This window comes from Protopterus annectens, chromosome 5.part0, assembly GCF_019279795.1.
Source record: "Protopterus annectens isolate FY-2018-M chromosome 5.part0, PAN1.0, whole genome shotgun sequence".
NCBI classification, from domain to species: Eukaryota; Metazoa; Chordata; order Ceratodontiformes; family Protopteridae; genus Protopterus; species Protopterus annectens.
The window spans coordinates 319,516,920-319,542,793 of NC_056735.1; the positions used below are offsets into that span (position 1 = coordinate 319,516,920).

Genomic DNA, 25,874 nt, shown 5'->3' on the forward strand with positions numbered 1-25,874 from the left:
TCTTGTAAACATTAAATTTTGTTTGGGACTTAAACCCAAGCCATCCAGTGTTTTGTGCTGGTATTACTGCCTTTCAGCAATTAATTGTTGAGTTCTGTTTTAAAAGTACTTTTTTTCAGGTAGGAAACCCCTAATATGGTGATAAGATCAAATTATACACACACACACACACACACACACACACACACACACACACACACACACACACACACACACACACACACACACACACACACACACACACACACACACACACACACACACACACACGCACACACGCACACACATAGAAAGCCTTTTACTTATGCATTGACTATGAACCTTACAGGCCAAACCAAAGATTTAAAAACACTGCCTAAACAGATGACTTTTTTGGATTATATGCATAGTAATTTTTGCATAAGATGACATTTTATCCAAGGGCTACTGATATAAGCAAGCATGCAAAGCAATTATTGCGTTAACAGCATACTGTACAAAGTGACTTGTACATAGTGCAAGGTAATAGCGATTATTGAACAAAGTCCTAGAAGTGAAAGCAGACCAGAATAGCAAGAAATTTGTTCATAGGTATATACTATGCTAAAGACCACCTGTACCTTTATAAGCCTAGCTGTGCAACCCAACCCAGTTGCGTCCCTATGCATCATGGATGTTTATTGAGGGAGGGGGGGTATGTTATGAAGTTTCTAGAGGTTATGTGGGGGGGGGGGATATGTTAATTTGGGCATTACAGTCTGTCTCTATGTAACAGAGACATGGAGGCCAAACCCGGGGTGAATTTCCGATTTACCATCCATTAGTCAAGAGTATGCTTAAACAGGGTTAGGGATGGACTCTGCTTCACATGGATGCGGAGCCTGTTCCAGAGCATGTAGATCCTCCGAGATACATATCTGTCTTGCCAGCATGTCTTATTTATGTCACAAGCAAAATTTAAATCCTTGGATCTAGTGGCTCTGATGTTGTATGTTTTGCGGATGTGCAAAATGTCCATTAGAGCTGAATCCGAGGATGCTTTGTGTGCCAGGTATAGAGTGCCTCTCAGTAATATGCCAAAGGGGGCATTATAGTCAATGATGGCTCTGATAAGGGTAAAAAAAAGTGGCAGTATGACTTCTTTGGCCATTGATACCATGTCATTACTTGTAAGTTGAGAGAACTAGAATAATTTGTTTACTACCATGGTCAGGTGTTGGTCAAAGGCCAGCTTACTGTCTACATATGTTCCCAGATCCCTGATTACTGGGTCAACTCTTATGGGTGCCTTATTGATGGGTTAATTAGCCTTTACGGCAGTTTTTCAAAAAGGTATTACAATACATTTCTTGGCATTGAGTTTTAATCTGTGACTTTGGCACCAGTCATGTGTCAGTGTTGGACCCTATTGGAAAATATTTGTGTCATGGGGGAAATCTTGGCTAGCTCTCAATTTGCAGGCATCTGTAGACTTGGTCAGCCAAAGGCCCTTGACAGTAGTCATTACCCGAGAAGTCCCAGCACGGAGCCCTGAGGTACCTAGCTGGTGACCAGTCTCTTAGTTGAGGTGGTCTCACCAATCTTGACTTCCTGGGTCCTGTCTGTGAGCCAGCTGGGAGTCCAGCATGTTATGCAGGGGTTTATGGCCAGTTCAGTGAGTTTGTTAACTATACCCAAGTGGGGTATTGTAGCAAATGCCTTAGCCATGTCCAGGTAGACATAATGCACTGTTTTCCCTTCTTTTTAAATATAAAGAAGTTTTCCTTTATTGCTTAATTTGGTGGGCAGCATAGCATTAAGGACTATTGCACAGTTTATTGGCATCACATAAACCTGTATTAAAACAATTTTGTGGCATTGTAGAGACTTTATAAAAGTATATGCCACCAAGGCCATTAGTTACTGCAGAATGTCCCCAGTTTGGTGAGATAAATCAGTCTAGACATGAGAGTATATTTAGTTATGTTTGTTTTATGCCTCATTACATGAAATAATTGTGCAGCTCAGTAGAATAATATTAATCTGATAATGAATGTTCTGAAACACTACTTTACTTAAATTCATTAATTTAATAAAAATGTTGTATCCAGTTCACCAATCAACTGAAAATGTATAATTGATACAGACAGCAGCAGAATTAACAACACTTACAATCTCAAGGATGAAAGTTAACAATGAGCCATTAATCATCTTTGTGGTGAAGGTGGATGGGGCGTTAGCTACAACTTAGCCAACCTGGGTATGAGTAGCAGCTCAGGCACTTGAGGAGCTGGTTGGAGAAAGAAAGGAACAAAGAAATGTTGCCTGTTTACCTTCCACTGGCAGAACTTAAGGTGCATGATTCTGATGAGTGTTTCTATTAATGTATCCCCAGCAGATGCCCAAGAGCTAAAGGAACAGTGAATTCACAAGGGGGTAGGGAACTGCATTAGCTGCAACATGGGTGATGTACCAAAGCAGTGCCCTTTGTATACCTACCTTAAAACACTTGCTGATTGTATTTAATGTTCAAACCATGGTCAGCTCTTACACTGTTGGGAGACAAAGGGCAGTACTGCAGCAGTTAGCCAGATAACTGGCAGGCATGATAGCAGAAAAGGAACATATATCTGGGTGTATGCATATATCTTAAAATCACATTTTGTTAGGCATTCAGGACATTTATGATGCATTTCTGTGTGTAAGATGCATTGTGAAAACATTCAAAAAAAGTTAATATCAAAGAAAAACTGAAAAGACACTAGGCATTGTAGCTACAACATAAGTAGTGTCAGAGGATACCTCTATACTACAACAACATGTAATAAGGTATATAGCCATATTTGTATTAGAGCAAGACAATCAAGTAATGCCACTGCCATTGGCCTAAACTGAAATTTTGTAGAAAATATAATAAGAAAAGCTGCACTGAATTAATCTGCACAGAGAAGAAAAGAAAAAAGAATACAAGTGTTAAATGCAAAGTAAAGTAATAGTAGACATAAAGTAACTACAGTGCAATAAATGTTGACACATACAGTGTTAATGATTAAAAAATAATTTAGTATGACAGATTCTGAAAGGGATAATTTAATTCTGTTTAGAGTTGTATAATGGGACTAAATATGACTACAGTTTCATATGAAATTTAGAATGGAACTGGATATTGGAGTTGTATTTTCTATAATTTATGTTCCTGAAAATGTTTTCAAAGATACAGTTGAAAACACAGCAATGTCATTAAACCTATTCCTTTATCTGTATATGTCCTCCAGCTATCTATTGATGATAATGTAGCCTAGTGAAGACAAAATTAATCTGCCACTGGCATAATGGCACAAACATGCTCTATACATATGCAACAAACAGATTAGGGCCAGTACTGACTTTTACAGAGTGGATGTAGAAAACTGAACTAAATTGGTATGATAATAAAAAGATCATAGAAGAAAATCTGGCTGACAAAAATAAAGTTTTGACAAAGAAATTGGAACTCAGAAGAGTCATTGCAAGTGTACAGCTTGAACGAAGTACCAAACCAAGATTTTACAATGCCTGTACAGTATCATGTGGCCTTAGTTCAAACTTATTGCTCAAAATTAAAGGCTGGTACGTGAAGGAATACCATAGGAAGTGGAATGGAGTGAATGGACCATACCTACAGTGCTGAAATAAAAAGCAACAGGTGTACATATTTATGAATATTTTAGTGAAATAAACACATTATTGCAGTCTCTGTTACCATTGATAAGAAAACATTTTAGTATCACTAGATGAGAAAATATTTTGAAAGATCATCTAAAAACTTAGCTGTAAACAGAAAAGAGGAAATCTTAGAAGTTTGTGATTATTAAAATGCACAAAAATATTGTTCTGGAACAAGAATCTTGTTTTAGGAATGTTGTTTTTTTCAATCTTTTGACAAAAACAGTGGAAGTAGTGCTTCAGTGAACTCCTAATAATGTATTATTATTATTATTAACTAATAACAGGCTTGGATAATGAAGACCATTTGAGTGCTCTATGCAGGATCCTAAAAAGGCTGAAAGATTATGGACTTTGAGCTGAGGAAATATGTTTTTTTCTAAGGAAGAGATCTCCTATGGTGTGGAAATAGTAACATTTGGGAAAGCAAGTCTGGTAGCTACTTGTATATTTGATTTTACAATTAGCAAGGCTTAATTTTATTTATTCAAAATAAAGAATTGTATTATTCAGTTTTAAATGCATACGACAGATAGTTTATTTATTAGCTTAATGGTATGTACATAAAACTGGTGTAAACTTGACTGATGTTTCCTAAACTACTCAAGCTGTTTCAGCCTATATCTGTAGATCTCCAGCAATATATTGCTATAAATCAGTATTTAATGGCTGGCTTATTTTAAGTGTAAATAGTAAGGGCTGTCAGTACTGGAAGGATAACATTAACCATTCCTGGTAAATAGTGTGTGTGTGTGTGTGTGTGTGTGTGTGTGTGTGTGTGTGTGTGTGTGTGTGTGTGTGCGCGCGCTTTTATTTGTGTACTGTCATGCAGAAATATGGTTGGACAGGTTTTCATTTTTTGTTGGCAAGAAAGTACTGGATGATACTGGGCTGGTAATAAGCTGGGGAGATCATGAGAAATCAGCAATTCTGCAGGTGGCTATTTAAAGTTTAATTGTGTTTTCAGGTGTTGGCTGTCCCCCAAGGCAGGAGAACACATTTACTGTGCAAGTCTTAAGGCTTGTCAACCATTGCATATTAATCATATTAAATCAGTGGTCAGCAATGTACATTTAAATGCCATATCAAAACATATTTTTGGTAGCAGCAATGTAGTTCATGAGAATGCAGCCCATATTCATGATGTATTAGATGGTTTGTAGCAATGTGGATATTGTGAACTGAACTTGTTCAGCCTGGAGAATAGTGCATGTATCTTTGCAACCATATGGCAAATGTGTAGCAGTAAACCCTTTGCCTGCTAGTTATTTAATTAGTTTAGTTAATTTTTATAATTTATTAACTATGTAAACCTAGTAGGCTCAAACATATTTTACAGGCAACCTATGAACACTGTCTTGTTGAGTGACTTGCTCAAAATCAAATCTAAGGCCAAAGAAGGCTGAAGGAATTAAATAGCTCATAGACATAATACTTTGCTGTAAATCTGAAAGCAGATAAAGAGACAGGCCACGTTTAGACAGAGTAGTTAGAAAACATGGAAAGCTAGGTATATAGGACACTTTTAGACAAAGTAGTTAGAAAACATGGAAAGCTAATTATATAGGCCACTTTTAGGCAGTAGTTAGAAAACATGGAAAACTAAGTATATAGGCCACGTTTAGACAGAGTAGTTAGAAAACATGGAAAACTAAGTATATAGGCCATGTTTAGACAGAGTAGTTAGAAAACATGGTAAACTAAGTATATAGGCCACGTTTAGACAGAGGAGTTAGAAAACATGGAAAATTAAGTATGCTGAAAAATGTCATTGTCATAGCTGGCTAAAGAATGCAGTCTGAAAGATATCCAACCTGCCACTGGACCATGGATGAGATGAATGCTGCTTTGGGTGAAATCCTGAATCAGTCCACTGAACCTGGAAATAAATTGGTAGCAACTGTGAGTGCAGAACATGCATCAAAGCATCTAAATCTATCCTCAAGTGATCTCAGAATACAGCTCAAAGTAAAGAAAAGTGGATCTGAGTCTGGAAGTAAGATACCCTAAAGCTGCTGAGATTGAAACAGCTGAAACTGAACTAGATGGGTATGGGCCAAGAAGAAAGAGAAAGGGTGGGCAAGCACAAAATAGATTATTTTCTGTCAGAAGCACATGAGTAGAGGAGAGGAGTGATCCAAGCACTGGGTACCAAGTTCAGAACTAAATTTTTTCCTCATCTAAGGAGAGGTATGGCCTTTATAATTTTATGTGGACATTTGAATATGTTTGCAGTCAGTATCAAATTTAATAGGGGCAGTGGGCCAGGCCTACATCCAGGAAAATTTGTTAGTCTATTAAGGAAAATGTCTGATGATGAGTGTGCAGTGTATTTAAAGGTTTACAAGTGTTTACCTGTATGATGTTCTTCGTGTTTCACTGTTGCAGTCATCACATTTGGGTTATCTGCTTGTAGTAGCCCTCAGTCGGCTTGATTATCAAAGTCTTGGGTCCTGCGTTGGTTGCTGTCTCATCTTCCATGACGTCAGGTAGTCAGGGGTATAAAACATGCAGCCAATGCCATTACATCAGTCTTTCTTGCCGTGCGGTGCCCGAAGCAGAAGCAGTTCGCAAGTGCCGGTCGGCCGACTCCTGAAATTTTTGTTTTCGAGTTTCAGAACCGAAGTCTTCAACTGAATGCTAACTACCCTGTTGGGGAAACTTTTTCTTGCTCTAAACCGATGTCAGTAAAAGTCAATAATTGTATTTCTTGTGGAAAGCAAATACCTCATAAAGATTTTCATTCCTACTGTATTCCTTGCCTAGGCCCTGACCACGATGTTCCTCGCTGTCGGTTTTGTGCCAAATTCAAATAATTCCTTGCCTGGTGCAAGACGTACTCTGGTCTGCTAAACTTCATCCAGGTGTCCCCTTTGTTCAGTCTCTGCCAGTACAGAGTATTGTGACAGGTGCCTCAGATTTTACATGAGGAGCATCCTTCCAAGAAAACAATATTCAGGGTATATGGAACCCTTTGTACAAGTAAAGCCACATCAGTTCCAAAAAACATGATGGCCCTGATTGATGGTCTTAGAGCTCTTCCTCAACTGGGTACATCAGCTATTCTTCAAGTAGTGACAGACAGTGGGAAGTAGCCATTCAGTACAGTCTCTTTCTTTCTACAAGCAGGAGGAAATCTACTTCTGTCTGAACACAGCAGCAGATTCTCTAAGCAAACCCAGGACAGACCCAAACAAGTGGATGTTAAAAAGAGAAGTTTTCCTGTCAGTTCAGAGTTCCTCACATCAATACAAAACAGACAACCGACTCTGTTTTGATCCAGAGCTCCATACAAACAAGCAGTTGCAACAGATGTCTTATCAATATCCAGGAAGGGGAATTTTTCATTCTTTGTCTTTATTCCAAAATTGCTTCAGAAGGTAAGAAGGGACAATCAGAATATAGTACTGCTGATTCCATTTTGGACAAGACAACATTTGCATTCTCTTTCAAGAAATTGGCCAAGGGTCAATACCAGACTCTTCCTCTTTTACAGAAGCTATTATTCAGGACAAGGTGTCACTTACACATCCTAATCATACCTCTCAACCTGTTAGTGCAAGAAATCTGGACAAAGTCTGAAAGATTGTGGGGACAAAAGTCCAAAAATAGGGAGAGATTTTAAATATTGTTCTTATAAACTTGGAAATCTGCGGTGGTGGTGCTGCGGTAGCTTTGTCACCTCACAGTAAGACGCTGTCCGGTTCGATTCTCAGCTAGAGCGTCTTCTGCGTGGAGACATGTGTGAATGGGCGTACCTTCGTTAAAGGTTGTGCATCAGGGCTGGTAACTCGGCACGTAAAAATCAACTACCAATCATTAGCGGACCGGAGTTCCGCTGTGGCTACCCCTAACCGGGAAAAGCCGAAAGACACAAACAAGTTCTTATAAACTTGGACAATGGCTAGAGGAACAGGGTTTGTGTTAACATACATTTTCTGAAGGATGTGAAGTCTGAAACTCGAGTGTATGGCATTATTTAGTGACTTTTATCCTCAGATCATCCCAGTGATTTGCAAGAAAAACAAAAATTTTATGAGGAATAGACCAAAAATGTGAGGCAAAAACCTGGACATTCTGTGAAAATCTGTGAAAATTGGTATGATCCCAATCTACAGATCCTGGAACTCACCATATGTTTAGTAGGGTTTTAATTCCTTCCAAATGACAGTTCTCTCAGGATGTGTTGCAAATATTTAGAGAGGCTAGATAACCTAACATTAGAAAGTGTTATATATCCAAGTGTTAAGATTTTCTGTCTGGTGAGAATATATAAGTGGTGTTCCTCATCTTTCAGTATCTCTGTGGGTTGCTTAAGTCTGGCTTATCCTACACTTCTGCCAATGTACATCTTTCAGTTATTTTTTGCTTGTTTGCCACTGGTTCCTTCTTCTCTAACTAACTTTAACCAAGTCAGACTCATTAATTTTTTTTTAAACAAGAAACATCTTTATTAAAATATTACTTATGACATAAGTCATCATATATTTATATAAACAAAAACAAATCATATTGACATAATCCCAGCATCAGCAATTTACATCACAAACCATATTGACATAATCCCAGTTGCAAATGTTTTAGATCACTTATAATCTACCCACTCTTTGTCAAACATTACATATCTCATTCAAGTCCTACCTTCTTTTAAACCTCATTCCTACCTTGTATGTATTGTTCCCAAAATTACCATTTTTCCTATGTAATTTGATGCTACCCATTTTTAAAGATCCCAACGCCAGTGGTTTTACTTCTGTTACTATATTTACTACTGCTAGTACAATTGCTTTAGACTTTGATTTCCATTGTCAAGTAATTTATTTTTTTTTTTGCAACCACCATAATTAGACTCAGAAAGGCCTTACTATGTCGAGGCAATTGCGATTTTGTATCATAGTTCTGAAAAATCATTTCTCTAGTTACACCAATTTGCTCACCTAGTATCCCTGACAGAGTAGTCTGCAGGGAATGTTTAAAGTGCGCCATTTCATTACTGTCCCAGAAAATATGTTCCCAATTACCTCTCTCTTCCACATCACACCTCCAACATTTGCTTTCTACCTGAGGAAAAATTCTCTGGAGTCTACATTTGGGGCATAAAAATATCTCTGTAAACATTTCCAAATAAAAATCCTAAATCTTCTAGATTTTTGTTGCATATCTGGGAAACATACATATATCCCCCATTGTTTCTTTGTGAATTGCTTATTCAGTCGCTCTTCCCAATCCTTTCTAACTGCCTCTGATGCATTCTTATAGTTATCATACAATATTTTATATATTCTAATTATTCCTTTTTAGTGGCAGCTTTTGTTCTACATACTATTAAAAACTCTACCAGTGGTGGTCTTTAATTTAGGACCCCCCTATTTCTTTCTCTTTGCCTATACTCTGTTATCAAACCTTGGTAGGGAATGCAATTTCTAACCTGCAGTCTAAATAAATTCTTGGTCTCTTCCCATTCTGTTAGCTTTCCAACTGTAGTTATTTGCTCCCAATACCTTGGTTCCTTTGCCAGTTTTCTCCAATAAATTTCAGCTCCCTCCTGCCTATTGTCTGTTTCCCTAGTTGCAGTCATCCCTATTGGCAGACTCTCCTTCCTCCATTCCTGTGTTGGCTTAGTGCTTAGAATACTTTCTGCTACTTTTTGAATATAATATTCTGTATAATTATTGATCTGATGTTGTCAGTCTTCATTCATTCTTGACTGATGGGTTCGGTTCCGAACCCTTGGAACCAACTCAGCCATTATACAAAGTTTGCGCCAGCCAAAAACTCTTGAGCTAAGGCTCTACCCATGCTGCTTTTCCCATTACCTCATATCTCATTTGCTGTGTAGAAAATTGGTCACTACAGCCATTGCTCTCAGCTAGCTGCTCAAAATCTTTTATTTTTGCCTATTATTCTACCTTATATTCTAATAATAAATCCCTTTTGTGTGCGAGTGACTGTACTGATATTTTCTTAAATCGTATTTATCTTAGGATATCTCTCCTTGCCATTGTTAGTATTAGGCCTCTCCTTCCTGTTTACCATTGGTAACTCTTTGATACCATCATTGGTATCCTTTTCCTGCATTTTTCTTCTTCTCTTCTTTACCCATCTGGGTATTTCTTATATACCACAGTTGGTATGTAATAAAAAAAAACCTTTATCTCTTTCCCCTTTTTCTTTATGAGTGAGTGTGTGAGGCGTGCCTTTGTTTTTGACTGGACAGCATTGAGAGATGCAGAAAGTAACCTCCAGATTTAAGCATTGTAAAGATTGTGGCAGAAAGATGCCTAATTCTGATGGGCATCTTTCCTGAGTTTATTGTTTGGGTGTCCTTCATCTAGAAATTCAACCCCCTTGTGAATTCTGTAATGGTTTCAGTGCTCAAACTCTTGCAGAGAGACGTAACAAATGGATACTTAAAGGATTATTAAAATGTAATTTGGTGAAGCTCTTTCTGAGGCGGAGACTTCAAAATCTCTAAAAACTGACACTAAAAAACTGAGCCATTCGGTTCCATCTTCACCCAAGTAAAGTTACCTCACTCCAAGACTCAAAAATCTCAGGTTCTGACACCTTCCTCAGAACTGAAGGCTTCTGCTCCAGCACTGAAACCAACAAAATCTGCTATGGTGCCATCTGCTATTGAAAGTAACAACAAAACAAACCCAACTGCAGCAACCAAACAAAGCTGTAAAACTGTAAAATTCCCCAAAGCAGGCAGAAGACAGCTCGATCTGCGGCTAAATTCAAAAACTTGATGAACCAGCAAGTAATCGTACCAAAAAACTTTATTACAGTGAAAGAAAGTTAGCGCTTTCACAGCAATACCATACTGCTTCTTCAGACAAACATGAATGGTGACAGAAGAACTTATATGCAAATTACATCATCTCAAACAGCTTAACAGCCAATAAAGCAGACATTCATGCAGCTTCATTCTCAGCTTAAAGGCATATAAAGTAGATAATATTTACTAGCATAAAATCTAATATAAAATAAAAAATAATAATAAAAATAGTAATAAAAACATTAGCAAAAATAAATAAAACATGAAAGATATTCATACTTAAGTAAACAAACAACAGTAAACACCCTACAGCCATTTACTCCTTAATACAGGCTTAATGGGGACATGATCATTCAGCCCCATAGCCAAGTGTGCCCCCAACCTAAGACCTAACTCAACCACCACAGTATGAGTCACTATATCACCACCTCGCAGACCTGGGCTGATCACACTTAAAACCTGGAAGACAAAGTTGTGTTCAGGGCCAGTGGACAAAACATGTTTCGCTAAGGCACTAAAGTCACAGTGCTTCTTCATGCAATACACATGGTCCCTAATTCTTTCTTTTAAACTCCTGTTCATCTTACTGACGTAGAATTTATAACAGCACTGACACTGTGCTAAATAAACCACATTTCTGGTGGAGCAATCAGCAGATGCCCTCACCTTCCACAAGTAGCCCGTGACAGGGTGCCTAAAAAACCTAGACTCATCTATAAACTGACAAAAATTGCATTTATGGCATTTAGATGTACCCATCAAAACTTGGGATCCAGACATAACATGTCTAGGAAAACATAACTGTTGCCTTAAATTACTGTGGTTCGTATATACAAATCTAGGGCCATCTGCTAATATGTCTGAACATCTGCTGTCAGTCTGTAAAATATGCCAGTTCCTAGTAACTATATCTTTCACCATATTTACACCATGGGAAAATTTCAAAACAATGGGAGGACAACAATACCTACGAGGTGATCTAATTGATTGCCTATATAGAGCAGAAAAATACGAACATGCTCTGCTGTCATGCTCATTGGTTATCCTGGCACAAGCTTGATCAACTTCAACTTGGGTATAACCCCTGATGGTAAACTCTTTCTTTAAATCTGACAGACTTCCTTCAAAGTCAGAAGTAGTACATGACAACCTCAAGACCCTGAAGGCTTGACCTCTCACAATGTTCTCAAATATATGTTATGGATGCATACTCTGCATGTGGAGATATGACGGTCTATAGCAGTCCTTCCTATGCATCCTAGTCAGCATTTCACCATTCTCCAGCCAGATGTTCACATCCAAAAAATCAACAGTGACTTGGGAACAAGTGAGGGTAAATTTCAAAAAATTACTACTATTATTTAAAGAATGAAAAAACATATCAAGCTCTTGCTTGTTGCCTTTCCAACCAATAAACATGTCATCAACAAAACGTCTATATATGGCAATATGACCTCTGTGTTGTCCCAATACCTGATGGAATTCCCATTCTGACATCAGCAAATTGACATAAGAATTAGCGTAGCTGGTCCCCATTGCCACGCCAGATTGTTGACAGTAACATTTATCCTGAAACATAAAGATATTCATTGATGGGAGAATCGATTTAGATATTTTAAAATATATTGATATCTTACACCCCAAGACCCCTGTCATGTTTGGGATACCTAAAGTACATAAAAACTTGGGGGATCCACCTATGCGGGCATTGATCGACGGGAGATCGTCGATCTCCTACCCTTGTTCTAAATATATCGAGGTTTTGCTCTCAAAATATTTAGAATTCATCCCCAGTATCTGTAAAGACTCCTGGTCATTTTTGACCAACATGAATGGCATTTGTTTGGAGGATACTATTAACTTTCTTACTATCGACGTGGTCGATTTGTATACCTCCATTCCACACCAGGAAGCTACAGAATGGGTTGAATTGCTTTTGACCGAATTGGGGGCACCTAGAAATGACATCAACAATGTTACTGAATTGTTAGATATTGTTTTGTCATCTAACTTCTTTATATTTGAAAAGGACCTGTACATTCAGAAGCAAGGTGTGGCTATGGGCTCACCTTGCGGGGCTTCTGTAGCCAATATATTTATGGCCTACTGGGAAAGGCACTTTGTCCTTAATAACTCAGAATGGAAGGAGAGGTTAGTCTACTATACACGCTTTCTGGACAATGTTTTTATCCTTTTCAAAGGTGACTCAAAACTTGCACATGAGTTTGTTGACTTTTTGAATCAAACGACAACATTTCTCAAATTCACATACCGTTTTGCTACTGATGTGATAGACTATCTTGACGTTAGGTTGTCAAGAGTCCCATCAGTCCCTAAGTTGAAATCAGTTATTTTCAGGAAGGACACATATGTTAATTCCTTCCTGCACTACACCAGCTCATATCCTTTCAAACTTAAAAGAGCTATAGTGAAAGGCCAGCTGGTGAGGGCAGTTAGAATGTGCAGTGATTTGCTTGATTTTTCATCAGAATGTGCATTTTTAAAGGGACTGTTTCTGAACCGTGGCTACCCCCAAAATTTAATCGAAGATCTGATTAGTGAAGTAGAAACCAAGAGAATTAATGGTTTTTACAAACCCCTTCTCACTAGCATGCCTGTAGCAGACCTTGACACAATTGAAGTACAGGACACCTTAACAAACTCACCTATAGGACATGATTTTTCATCTGCTGCTGAAATCATTCCAAATGAGTACCCATGTAGTTTTATTACTACTTTTAACCTTAATTCTAAATCCATCCAAGGAATTTTGATTAAGAACTGGTATTTTATTTCTAGTAATTCCATGCTGGTAGAAAAACTGGGAGAAAAACCTCGTACAGTTTTTAAAAGGGGTAGGAACATCAAGGAATTGTTGCAAAGCAGTTCAGTTGTTGAAGCTCACAACAGGATTATGGGCTCTTTTACATGTGGATTTTGCAACTTCTGTAACTTTATAAAGACTGGTAGTTCATTTCGTATTAGGGAGAAGAAATTTGATATTCATCACAGGATTATTTGTAGCACAAAATCAATCATCTATGTGGCTTTTTGCACTTGCTGCTCAGCCTTCTATGTCGGGAAAACCGACAGAAGGTTTAAGGAACGCATTTACCAGCACAATTATGCTATTAAAAACAACAAGTGCGAAAATGCTTTGGCTAAGCACATAGTGAACCATCCTGGCCACTCTTTCCTGTTTATGGGCATAGACCATATGCCCACTTCTATTAGAGGAGGTCCTACTTCACTACTACTAGAAATTCGTGAACTATTGTGGCAACTAAAATTGGATGCCTTCAACATACCAGGTCTCAATGAAAGCTGCAACATTGCACCTGTCTTAAAATATAAATCTTATTTGAGATAAACTATTTGTTTTTTATCATACCAAGTTTAAACAAATTCTAGCTTGTACCTTTGACTCTTTCTCCACACATTCTATTTCTTTTGCCTAAAGACAAGGACATTCCAGTGAGGTGTTTGTTACAAACATACTTTGGTTACTGCACCAAAAATGAGTGGGTAAATGCATAGACCCCCACTTTTTCAGGGAGGTTTTTTATGGGGCACACATCCTTTTTTGCCTAAAGATAAGGACATCCCAATTAGGTTTTTGTTACAAACTCACTTTGGTGAGTGTACCAAAAATGAGTGGGCAAATACACAGATCCCCACACTTTTTTAGGGAGGTTCTTCTGGGGGCATATACCCCTTTTCAGCTAGTAGAGTATACATACATAAAAATTTTAAAAATACCTTTTAAGAAACTTCTCATTACTTTTGTCCTTCGGGTTATAGCAGGCTTTTTGTAGTCTGATAAAGAAGTGTTAGGTTTCAATTACCTGACAAATGGTATGAGAAAAATAATATTAAAAATTAAATAATACATATACAAAAATTAGCTTTTAAAAATAGGTTTTAACCGTTTTTTTGTTTTAATTACTAACTTATAGTAATTTCCTGTAGCGTAGTTTTTGCAGTAATGTACATGACGACTGGTTCAACTTATTTAGTTGTTGGTGTGCCAATGAATTTTATTGATGAACAGTCATTGGGTGTTATTTTAAAATTGTGCACTTTGTTTTTATGTTAGTTTGACGTTTATATGCTTAGTTTTGCATTTACTTTTCACTGTATGCTTTTTCCCTTTAAAAAGAAATCTTTTCAGGAAGTGATGTGACCACATGACCAGCATTCATTCTTACAAGAGTGTGCCGCTAGCTCTTGTATTACTTCCTCTGAAGAAGCTACCTTGTTTGAGTAGCGAAAACGCTGCTTTTGCTTTGTAAGATTAAATAAAAATTGCGTTAAGGAATTACCTGCTTGGAGAGGCTCTTCTTGTTTTGAAGCATTATTTCACTGAAACATAAAGATATTATGTTCAAGGACCAGCTCTAGAAGCATGCACAAGAAGTCAATATGCTTCATGTCAAATTTATTACTCCTAGCCAAAACTGCCCTGACCATACTAATGCCTTCCTGGTTAGGAATGCATGTAAACAGGGATACAATGTCTATCGTCACTAAAAATTGAATATCCGACACACACCCTCACTGGTCACATTATATAAATCTCTCAAAAAGTTTTCAGTATCTTTCAATACAACTTCACTCATATCAAGAGCTATTCAAAGTTGTTTGTCTAAATAAATGGACATAGCTTGAGTCAACCAGCCACTCCCAGCTACAATCGGTCTAAACTGTGGGAGTGTAGGGTGTTTGTTGATCTTGGGTAAGCCATGAATCTGAGGAACAACAGGAAAGTCACTAATAAAATAATCAAATAGTTCCTTGGTAAGTAGACCTAGATTAAAGCATTTAAGTAAACAATTATCTATTCTATTCTTCATCACACTCACAATATCAGCTTCCACATTAATATATGTATTAGTATCAGACAACATCTGATTCATCATATCATAATAATATTCAGAATCTAAAATCACTACGCAGCTGCCTTTGTCTGCCGGGCGAATGGCTAAATTTTCATTCTTAATCAAATCATTCAAAGCTTGTTGTTCAAATCTAGTCAGATTATTACAACTTGTCATCTGTATTCTATCAATGACTTGATATATTTCTTTCTCACAAACTGTGAGGAAGACATTAAGTGCTGGTATAAAAGCTGGTGTAAAAACACTAGGTTTCCTAAAAACCTTAAATTCAGTATCCTGCCTCTCAGAAATATTGGTCTATCATCAAAAAACATAAGTAAAGACAAATTACGTGCAAACGTAAATTAATCATACAGTCAACAAAATCCACTTTAGTTGCGGGTATAAACGATAACCTTTTTGACAATACTGACAATTCATGCTGTGTTAAAACATGTCTGGAAATATTCCAAACTAAGTTATGGCTCCCATCCCCCACATCTTTTTCAAGGAGCGGTTCTGTTGGACAGAAGGGGGTTCTTTGCATTTCTGTCCTTTCTGTGTTTCGGTGTCGAAAGAGTATTTCCTCCCTGCACAAATAGGGAGGGGCAGAATCGGAAAATCCAGCTGAGAATGTGGGGGCAGTATCTTCCTTCTAACCACTGGACCCAAGTCATTATGGGTAGCTGGTTCAGTACTTTTGATAACACCAGGACAGTCCATCATTGGTGTGGAATACACCAAGCTCTGAGGCTCTAGTGAAGTCATTTCAATGCATAAATTCCCACCCATGTTCGTGTTATCAGAGGGCTCAACAATAGCCTCTTGCACAGGTGCTGAAACTGAAGTGGATGATGCCAAAATCCACTTCTTCACCCCCACAGTAGGAACAGAAGAATCAATACGATTAGCAGTATGCTGTGTTCTAGGACATGCAAAGACATGCTGGTTAAGAAAATCATTGATGTCCTGAACCAGCTTTTTCTTCTTCACGTTTAGGAGACGTTGTTCATATGCATTCACTTTTTCTATGTTGTCATTAAGAAAAATATCTGAAGCATCCTGTCTCAAACATTGTGTCAGCTCACACTGCTCTTCTCTAATCTGATTGGCTAATTCAGCCTCAACAGGTGAGAAGTACTCAATCAAAAGTTTCAAATAGGCACAACCTGTATCCAAATTAATCTTCTGCCAGCTGGCCAAAAGATCTGGATAGGTGTTCCCATAGATCGGCATGTTCAAGACACGCAGGCCTCTGGGGATAACATGATATTCCAAACAAACCTCAAGGTGTAATCGTTGGCATTGTAATCTTTTAAACTTGTATAAGTTATTCTCAAGATTTTTTCTCACCTCACGAGCCTTATCGTCCATGGTACACACAACATTCTGCTCAGTATCCAGTCGTAAATCCCCCATGCACAGAGGATTTTATTGAATATTCAAAAATTATGTAGTCTGTTCATTACAGGCAGATTTCCCAATTCTGAAGCGTCTTCCACCATGGCCGCAAACTGTGTAAGCAACAAAAACAAACCCAACTGAAGCAACCAAACAAAACTGTAAAACTGTAAAATTCCCCAAAGCAGGCAGAAGACAGCTCGATATGCAGCTAAATCCAAAAACTTGATGAAACAGCAAGTAATCATACCAAAAAACTTTATTACAGAGAAAGAAAGTTACCACTTTCACGGCAATACCATACCGCTTCTTCAGATAAACATGAATGGTGACAGAATAACATATATGCAAATTACATCATCTCAAACAGCTTAACAACCAATAAAACAGACATTCATGCAGCATCATTCTCAGCTTAAAGGCATATAAAGTAGATAATATTTACTAGCATAAAATCTAATATAAAATAAAAAATAATAAAAATAATAATAAAAACATTAGCAAAAATAAATAAAACATGAAAGATATTCATACTTAAGTAAACAAACAACAGTAAACACCCTACAGCTGTTTGTTCCTTAATACAGCCTTAATGGGGACATGATCATTTAGCCCCATAGCCAAGTGTGCCCCCAACCTCAAGATCCACTCTAACTCGACCACCTCAGTATGAGTCACTATATCACCACCTCGCAGACCTGGGCTGATCACACATAAAACCTGGAAGACAAAGTTGTGTTCAGGGCCAGTGGACAAAACATGTTTCGCTAAGGCACTAAAGTCATATTGCTTCTTCATGCAATACACATGGTCCCTAATTCTTTCTTTTAAACTCCTGTTTGTCTTACCGACGTAGAATTTATAACAACACTGACAATGTGCTAAACAAATCACATTCCTGGTGGAGCAATCAGCAGATGCTCTCAAATTCCACAAGTAGCCCATGACAGGGTGCCTAAAAACCTAGACTCATCTATAAACTGACAAAAATTGCATTTATGACATTTAGATGTACCCATCAAAACTTGGGATCCAGACATAACATGTCTAGGAAAACATAACTGTTTCCTTAAATTACTGTGGTTTTTATATACAAATCTAGGGCCATCTGCTAATATGTCGGAACATCTGCTGTCAGTCTGTAAAATATGCCAGTTCCTGGTAACTATATCTTTCACCATATTTACACCATGGGAAAATTTTAAAACAATGGGAGGACAACAATACCTATGAGGTGATCCAACTGATTGCCTATATAGAGCAGAAAAATATGGACATGCTCTGCTCTCACACTCGTTGGTTCGTCAGATTTAAGCATTGTAAAGATTGTGGCAGAAAGATGCCTAATTCTGATGGACATCTTTCCTGAGTTTATTGTTTGGGTGTCCTTCATCTAGAAATTCAACCCCCTTGTGAATTCTGTAACGGTTTCAGTGCTCAAACTCTTGCAGAGAGACATAACAAACTGATACTTAAAGGATTATTAAAATGTCCATTGGTGAAGCTCTTTCTGAGGCAGAGACTTCAAAATCTCCAAAAACTGACACTAAAAAACTGAGCCATTTGGTTCCATCTTCACCCAAGGTACCTGACTCTAAGAATCAAAAATCTCAGGTTCTGACACCTTCTTCAGAACTGAAGGCTAAAGTTCCTAAGATATCAATGGCTTCTGCTCCAGCACTGAAACCAACAAAATCTGCTATGGTGCCATCTACTATTGAAAGTACCCAACCATCCTTAGTACAGACCATGTCTTCAGCGCGGACAGGATACCTGGCACTGATAAATGTAACTTCTACTATTTTGGTTCCATCTTCACCCTGTAGCCAATAGATTATGGTGCTGAAGATATTCCCCTTCAATAGACACCTTCTTGGGTCAACAGCTGAGTTCCTTTGTGGAAAGACCTGACTCTCCTTTGGGGATGTCAATCTGTTCCTCCAGGAGTTTATCAGAAATGGATGCAGTTAGATTAGTAGATCAGCTCTTGGCAGCCAGAGGCTTCCCTACACCTTCTCGGACCTCCCTCCCTCCCGGAGCTGAGGCTTACTCTCCCAGGACTCCTACATATATTCCTCCTTCAACCTCTCCCCAGGTCTTGGAGCCCACTGCTTCGATGCTCCTAGTGCCAACTGCTTTGGTACTGACTGTGAATCTCACCTCAGTACAGGAGCTTAGTCTGTGGTCTTTGGCTCCATCAGAATCGTTGCAACCACGGGACTGAAATTTGGCTGCTGATTCCAGGATCCCTGGATTGGCTCCGATTTTTTCTACAGTGCAATCTACAGCTCTAGGTTTCCTGGCAGTTTCAAGTCCTCTCTCGGCTCCTGCTCTGGGGCGGGGGGGGGGGGTCAGCTCATTGGAGTGGCATGCGACCCCAGTTCCGAGGTTGTCTTTCTCAGTTCCTGGTTCCCATTCCTCTACAGGCGGGCCTGCCTCCCAGATTATGGAGAGAGTCCTAGCCTCAGCAGGCTCCCTGTTGGTACCATCCCCGTTAGAGTGCCATATTTTTGCTCCCTCTGGTTCACAGCTGCCACAATCTGCTACATTGGGACAGCTGGCACAAGAGCAGCAAGATACCATAGTGCAGGGTTCCGTCTCTTCAGAGTCCTCCTCAGATCTTCGCCGAGGAGCCACCCCGTAAGAGATTGTGCAAGAGGAAGCACTTGGAGCCTTCTGAAGAATCAGTCACTGGGGATACAGATTGCAATGAAGGGGAATGGTCCCCATGATCACCCCCCTGAAGATGTCTCCTTTGGAGACATCCTGGAAATATTAAAACACAGGAATGATTGGAAGTCCTCAAACCCATCCTCTGAGGAATCTCTTTTCCTGCAAGCTTTTTGTGCCTGGCCTTCTACTTCTTGGTTGATCCTGCCTGCTGGCAGAACTAATCAAACTGATCATACAGTGGGTATGGAAGGCTCCTGACACCATAGAACCAATTCTCTGGAAACCAGACAAAATTCTTTCAGCACCTGAGGATCAGCCTCTTTGGTCTAAGAGTCTAGCAGTGGATGCCATGGTGGTGGCTGCAGCCACCAAAAAGGAACTTGCTGAAGAGAGTTCAACTGTCCATCCTCCTAACCGAGAGTCACGGACAATGGACAGATTTGGGAACCATCGACCTTCGCTATGTGGTCCTTGAACTTTTTGGCACACTTCACTAGACTCCAAAGGGACTGATAACTGAGCTTTCAGACACCCTTGCAGGAGCAATGTCTGATGAGGTTCGAGATAAGGTTGCCTCTCAGCTTGCCACCCTGGAGTCAATCTCAAATTAGTCCATGCGGCTTATTGCTCATATAGCCGAAGGGACATCTAGAGCAGTGGGTACAGGTGTTGCCATTAGATGTCACACCTGGATGTGCCTGTATGATTTTTCAAACCCCTTTAAGTCTTCCTTTGTCAATGCTCTGGTTGATGCTACTTCATTGTTTGACCCAAAAGTTAGAGACACGTTAGCCAGGTGTGAAAAGGATGTGAAGACCCTTTCTGCTGTGGGTGTGCATTTTTCCACTCTGCAAAGGCCTTACTCAAGGATTCCAAGAAGTGGAAAAATTTGGTTCAAGAAGACCCAGGAGCCTTTTTGGGACACATGTGGTGAGTATGCCCCCTGGGGCAGAGGGGGGAACTCATCTGAAAGATGCCCCTCCCATGGCATAGGGGGTCCACACAGCCAGGGTTCCAGAGATTTTTTTTCTGGACAACCTTACCAGCACTTCTGAGCAGCGGCCGATTGCTTACCTCTGGAAGCAGTCGGGGGAAGATTCTCTCTGCAGCACTCAGCCTGGCTCACAATAACATTAGATTCCTGGGTGCAGACAATAATCACCAGAGGTTACCGCATTCTCTTTAATCTTTTCCTCAAACTCCAAAGGTGAATCCCCGATGTTCTAGCCAGTCAGAAAAATATAGCAGCACTAGAAATTCAAAAGCTGCTCCACAAAAGAGTCATCCAAGCTCAAATAGGATCCAGATTCTACTCAAGATTCATTTTAGTGCCAAAAAAGACAGGGGACTGGAGACCAATCTTGGATCTTAGTGTATTGAGCAAATTTGTACAACAGACAAAATTCCGGATGGTCACAGTTCAGTCCATCCTTCCCTTTCTAGAGAAAGGCAATTAGATGTGCTCTGTAAATCTTCAGGATGCATATTACCACATAAAGATGAACAAATGCTCCAGAAGATATCTCTGCTTCAGGCTAGGAGCCAGTCATTATCAATTTTGAGCACTGCCCTTTGGTCTCACCACAGCCCCCAGGGTGTTCACCAAATGCATGGCAGTTGTAGCAGCTCACTTAAGTCTACAGGGATTGCACGTTTCCATATCCAGATGACTGGCTCCACAGCGCCCCCACCAGGCATCTGCTGCTTTGCACTATAGACTCTGTTCTATGCCTTGTCAAGTTCTTCAGCATTTCAATCAACAAAGAAAGATCACAACTATCTCCCACACAGGGCCTGGAATTCATCGAAGCAAAACTAAATACGAAAACCTGTGTGGCCTTCCATCCTCATCACAGGTTATAAAGTTGAGATCGCAACTTCAAGTGATTCTCTCTCAAGACAAGTCCTTGCTTGTCTGGTACTACAGCTTCTTGGGTCCTTGGCAGCAACAATAATGTTAGTCCCCCTAGCGATGTATCACATGAGGCTGCTTCAGTGGTTCCTAGCGTCACAATGGTCACATCTAACTCACCCCATGTTTCATCTAATCTTAATAACAAATCACTGCAAGAAGGATTTATCTTGGTGGATGAAGCCAGAAGAGGATTTATGGAGTTGTCCCTTCTTCCCCTCTCAGCCCAAGGCCGTAGTGACCATGGACGCTTCACTGATAGGGTGGGGGGGGCATTTTCAGGGAAAGACCGTCCAAGGCACTTGGTCCCCACAGGAGGCAATCTGCACATCAATGTCCTAGAACTGAGGGCAGTGCTTTTAGCATTGCAAGCATTCCAGTCTGCCTTTCTTTCTGGGACAATTGCTATCCAGTCAGACATGTCAGCAATCTGGTACATCAACAAACAGGGGGGGGGGGGACCAGATCCTATTCATTATGCCAGGAAGCCCTAAACATTTGGCAATGGGCAATCACCTCCAACCGCTTTGTAATAGCAACACATATTCTGGGGAACTCCATCATGATTGCAGACAAACTAAGCAGGTGTATCATCTTACCTCATGAGTGGCCTCTTAATCCCAACATAGTGACAAACATTTTTCATCGATGGGGTCAGCCTTGCTGCGACCTGTTCGTCTCTCCCATAAACCACAAATGCAGGAGCTACTTTGCCCTAGTCCCCCCCCCTCATGGGGAGTCCCTGAGTGATGCCTTTCTTAACGATTGTCCCCTGGGACTTCTGTATGCCTTTCTAACAATTCCTTTAATTCCCAAGTTTCTAAGGAAAGCCCAATGGTTGAAAAGCAAAGTGATTTTCATTGCACCTTACTGGCCCAGTCAAGTCTGGTTTCCGTTTCCCTGGCCTCATCTGGTTCACTGCCCATGGACTCTGGATCCAACTCCGGACCTACTGTTTCAGCCTCAGGGCTTGGTGCATCCCAGCCTCCAACATCTCAAGCTGATGGCTTGGTTTCTCTACTTCCAGTGATTGCCAGGCAGAACAGCAGTTTGAATCTCACACCTGCGTCTTGACATTCCCTGAATGATGGAATAAATTCACTTCTCTTCTGCCTGGTGTACAATGAGTAGTCATTCTCCATCTGCACAAGCACTCTGCTCTCTCCCACATTTAGTATTTTGTCCTTCTGCCACAGTTTTGTCAAAATTAACTCCTTCTGCTGGTAAGATTTCATTTTTACTATTAAAGGTCTATGTTGCTTTCTCATAGCCAGGTTTAGAGCATTTCAATTAACAATTCCTGCTTTGGAATACCAGTTCAGTTGCTTATTTGTGCTGTGTTATAAGATTAATACAGTCTGTTCCTTCCAGCTTCTTTGGTACAGCAGAAAATCTCAGGTTTTCCCTATGTGCTTTGTCATCTAATTCTATTATTTTTTTTGAAACATCTCTTCTTGGGCAGTCTCATATTCAGCCAGCCTTTTCTTCATTTCTGCCTCTGAGTTTTGCAGTTTTGTCACCATATGTGTATATCTGTTTAAAGCTTTTTCCATTTTAAGACTTTTATTGTTTGAGTTGATATCAGTGTTTCATTTATTTTAATCAGGTCTGTGTGCAGTTACCCTATACTTTCCTCTAGGTTACTGAAAGTCATGTCTGGGGCTTGCACTACTTTTTGCTGAACAGCTGCAATACTTTTCCCAGTCAATGTCTTTTTGTCACCTTTTGTAGCTGATTTTCCTTCAGGTCCTCTGCATTTATTTTTTCCTGGCATCCAGCCCATTACTGAAATTTACCCAAATATTTAGGTCCACTGACTGTCGCTGCTAAATTTCTGTTTTCACACTGGGAGAGCTAGAATCAAACTGTTACACAATGTGTATTTCGCTATATTTATTTTTTTCCTGGCTTCCAGGCAGTGCATTTACTAGCCAGTTACTGACATTTACCCAGAAATTTAGGTCCATTGGCTTTCTATGCTAAGTTTCTGTTTTCACTAGAATTAAGCTGTTACTCAATGTGCAGCCATCTTGGATGTCCTGTTCCTGAATTTACTCTTAATCAGTCTAACCAGCTACCTGATTTCTTTTCAGGCTCTCAAATCAAAGGTGAAAGAAGTCTTCATTCTTTACATGTCAATGGGTAGCTCAGACTTTATTTATAAAAGACACAAGACCAGAGAAAATATGACTAATTATTTTTATTTTTTGCATGAAAGAAAATAGCTTTACCAGTGCCTGAACAAACTACTTCCAGATGGATCTGCAATGCAGTTCTCTTCTGTTATACAGATCAAGACAACCAGGCCACCAGGGATAGTTAAACTCTACTCTTTTAGAGCAGTAACTACTTTAAGGGCTTTCTTGCTAGGACTAGACTCTAGAACAGTTGATGTAGTCACCTCTTTTTCCCTACCCTAGAATTTCCTGTGCTCTCAAAATTCACCCTGCCTTAATATTATTGCTTCAGATTTCACACATTTCTTTAGGAAGTTAGTCTACTGTCTAACTTTATTTTATCGGAGCAAAAATAAAATCTCTGAAAATGGTGTGGAGATATTCACCTCTTTTACTGTCATGCAGGCATGTGCCTAAGGCAGATATAGCCTAAGAGGAAAAGTCCTGAGCTTTAGAATGCTGTCCAAATGGACAGGACCTTTGCCAGGAATGTCCTAGATATTAAAAATACTGCAACAGTGTTCTATACAAACATCTACCATTATAGTAAGTTACCTGTACAACTTTATTTTTTTTACCATTGATGTGATTTACGGCCACAGGTAACTGAGATGCTTGACTCAATTTATGTTGAGTGGGAGGGTGGATGTATTTTCCAGAAATTATCTAGCATTGAGTGCGTGATGTATTTCAGGACTAAACTTTGTGAAGCAGTGAGGAATGACACAAGAGTACCTAATTAAAGCACAACAGCAGAATAAGGACTGGTATGGCTGGACAGTAGCAACCCTGATTATACAGATAAAAGAAAATAGTGCTTATTCCTGTTTGTCATAATGCCTTCCAGGCAGCATGGCAGGGTTCTTTCACTTTTGTGAGGAAAGCTGGAAAGAGACTTGGCAGAATACAGGGAAGGGGTGGCTTACCCTGCCCCTAACCATTATACCAAAGGAGTGTTTAACAAAGTACCTTCTGTAGTACATGCCCAAGAGGAAAATGTTCACGAAGAGGTGGAAGAGCCACCTCGAAGAAGTGAAAGGCTAGCTGAAAAGGGTAGGAAGGGTGTCAACCAGGATTTTCAGCAGAACCCCGGGAGGCCCGGGGTTTGGGGACACAAACAGGCACCCAGGGCATGGACCCGCAGGTAGTGAATGAGGAAAGTTTTTTTGAAGTAACACTAAACACCTCAAACACAGAATTTGCTGTGGACCACATCAACAGTATTAAAGGCAATGGTATAGGGGGCCTTAATGACATGTGTACTATTTTAAGAAAGGGTAACTTTGCCATTTATAATTACATGGATTTTGAACTGGATGACTGGGTGTTTGACGTGTTCATGTGTGGCTTGCAATTTGTGCCTTCTAGACCTATGAATCTTTCACAGTCCCTGGTTGAGTTAAAACTCTTTACCAGGGGTTTGAATTTAACACACTATTTTAAGGGGCAGCAATTTATGGAGACAGGTCCAAGCCGCAGAAGTGTATTTAACCCCCCACTACACCCACTCATATCTTTTTTTGAGAACTTGGTGGAAAAGGATTTTAGGAAAATATCTATGGACAGAAAGACTTCATTAGCTGGCAACTTCTCTAAAGAAGGGTTCAACTTTATTAAACAGTTAAAGGATGAAAATGTAAGGATAATGAAGCCGGACAAAGGCGGAGGGGTGGTGTTGATGTTTGCTGCAGACTATGAGGCTTACATTCATAACATGCTCCAAAATGATGGGCAATATTCAACAGTCTCACGAAATGAAGTCAATATTGCTCTAGCGCAAATCAACTACCATTTGTACGACTTACTGCTCCAAAATTCCATCAATGAGAAGCTCTACAATTATTTACATGTAGAAAAAACAAGGATACCGGTTCTGTTTGGCATCCCTAAAATTCACAAGGGAACTAACCCACCAGCATTCAGGCCAATAGTGGCAGGGGCAGGAGGAATCACGGAACCCATCTGTAAATTTATTGATTGTTTGACTAAGAGATTCACCCCCCTGCTTACGCATGTATGCAAGGACTCCTGGCACTTTCTGTGTGATTTTCCTACTACCAAGTTTTCTCCTGACCTGTTGCTGGTGACCATTGACATCAAGAATCTCTTTTCTAGCATTCCACATGATGAGGGTCTGGACTGGTTTGGTGAGTTTCTCACCAATGAAACCGATTTGAACAACAGACTAAGCAACTTGGTCATTGAATTCATGGAAATTGTATTACGTAACAACTTCATCTTTTTCAATGGAGAACTCTTCAAGCAAAGTAAAGGAGTAGCAATGGGGGCATCCTGTGCCACCTTTTACGCCAACATAGTGCTTCACGTATGGGAGCACAAGTTTGTATTGATCCCCCTTTGGGAACAACATCTACTACTCTACAGACGTT

The 25,874-nt window shown here is 39.6% G+C and overlaps 1 protein-coding gene across 1 annotated transcript in view; it reads left to right on the plus strand.

The window, feature by feature from the left end:
- Positions 1-25,874, plus strand: part of LOC122802610 (organic solute transporter subunit alpha-like) — a 427,706-nt gene that overhangs the window by 199,754 nt on the left and 202,078 nt on the right. The gene's annotated exons all lie outside the window — the stretch shown is intronic.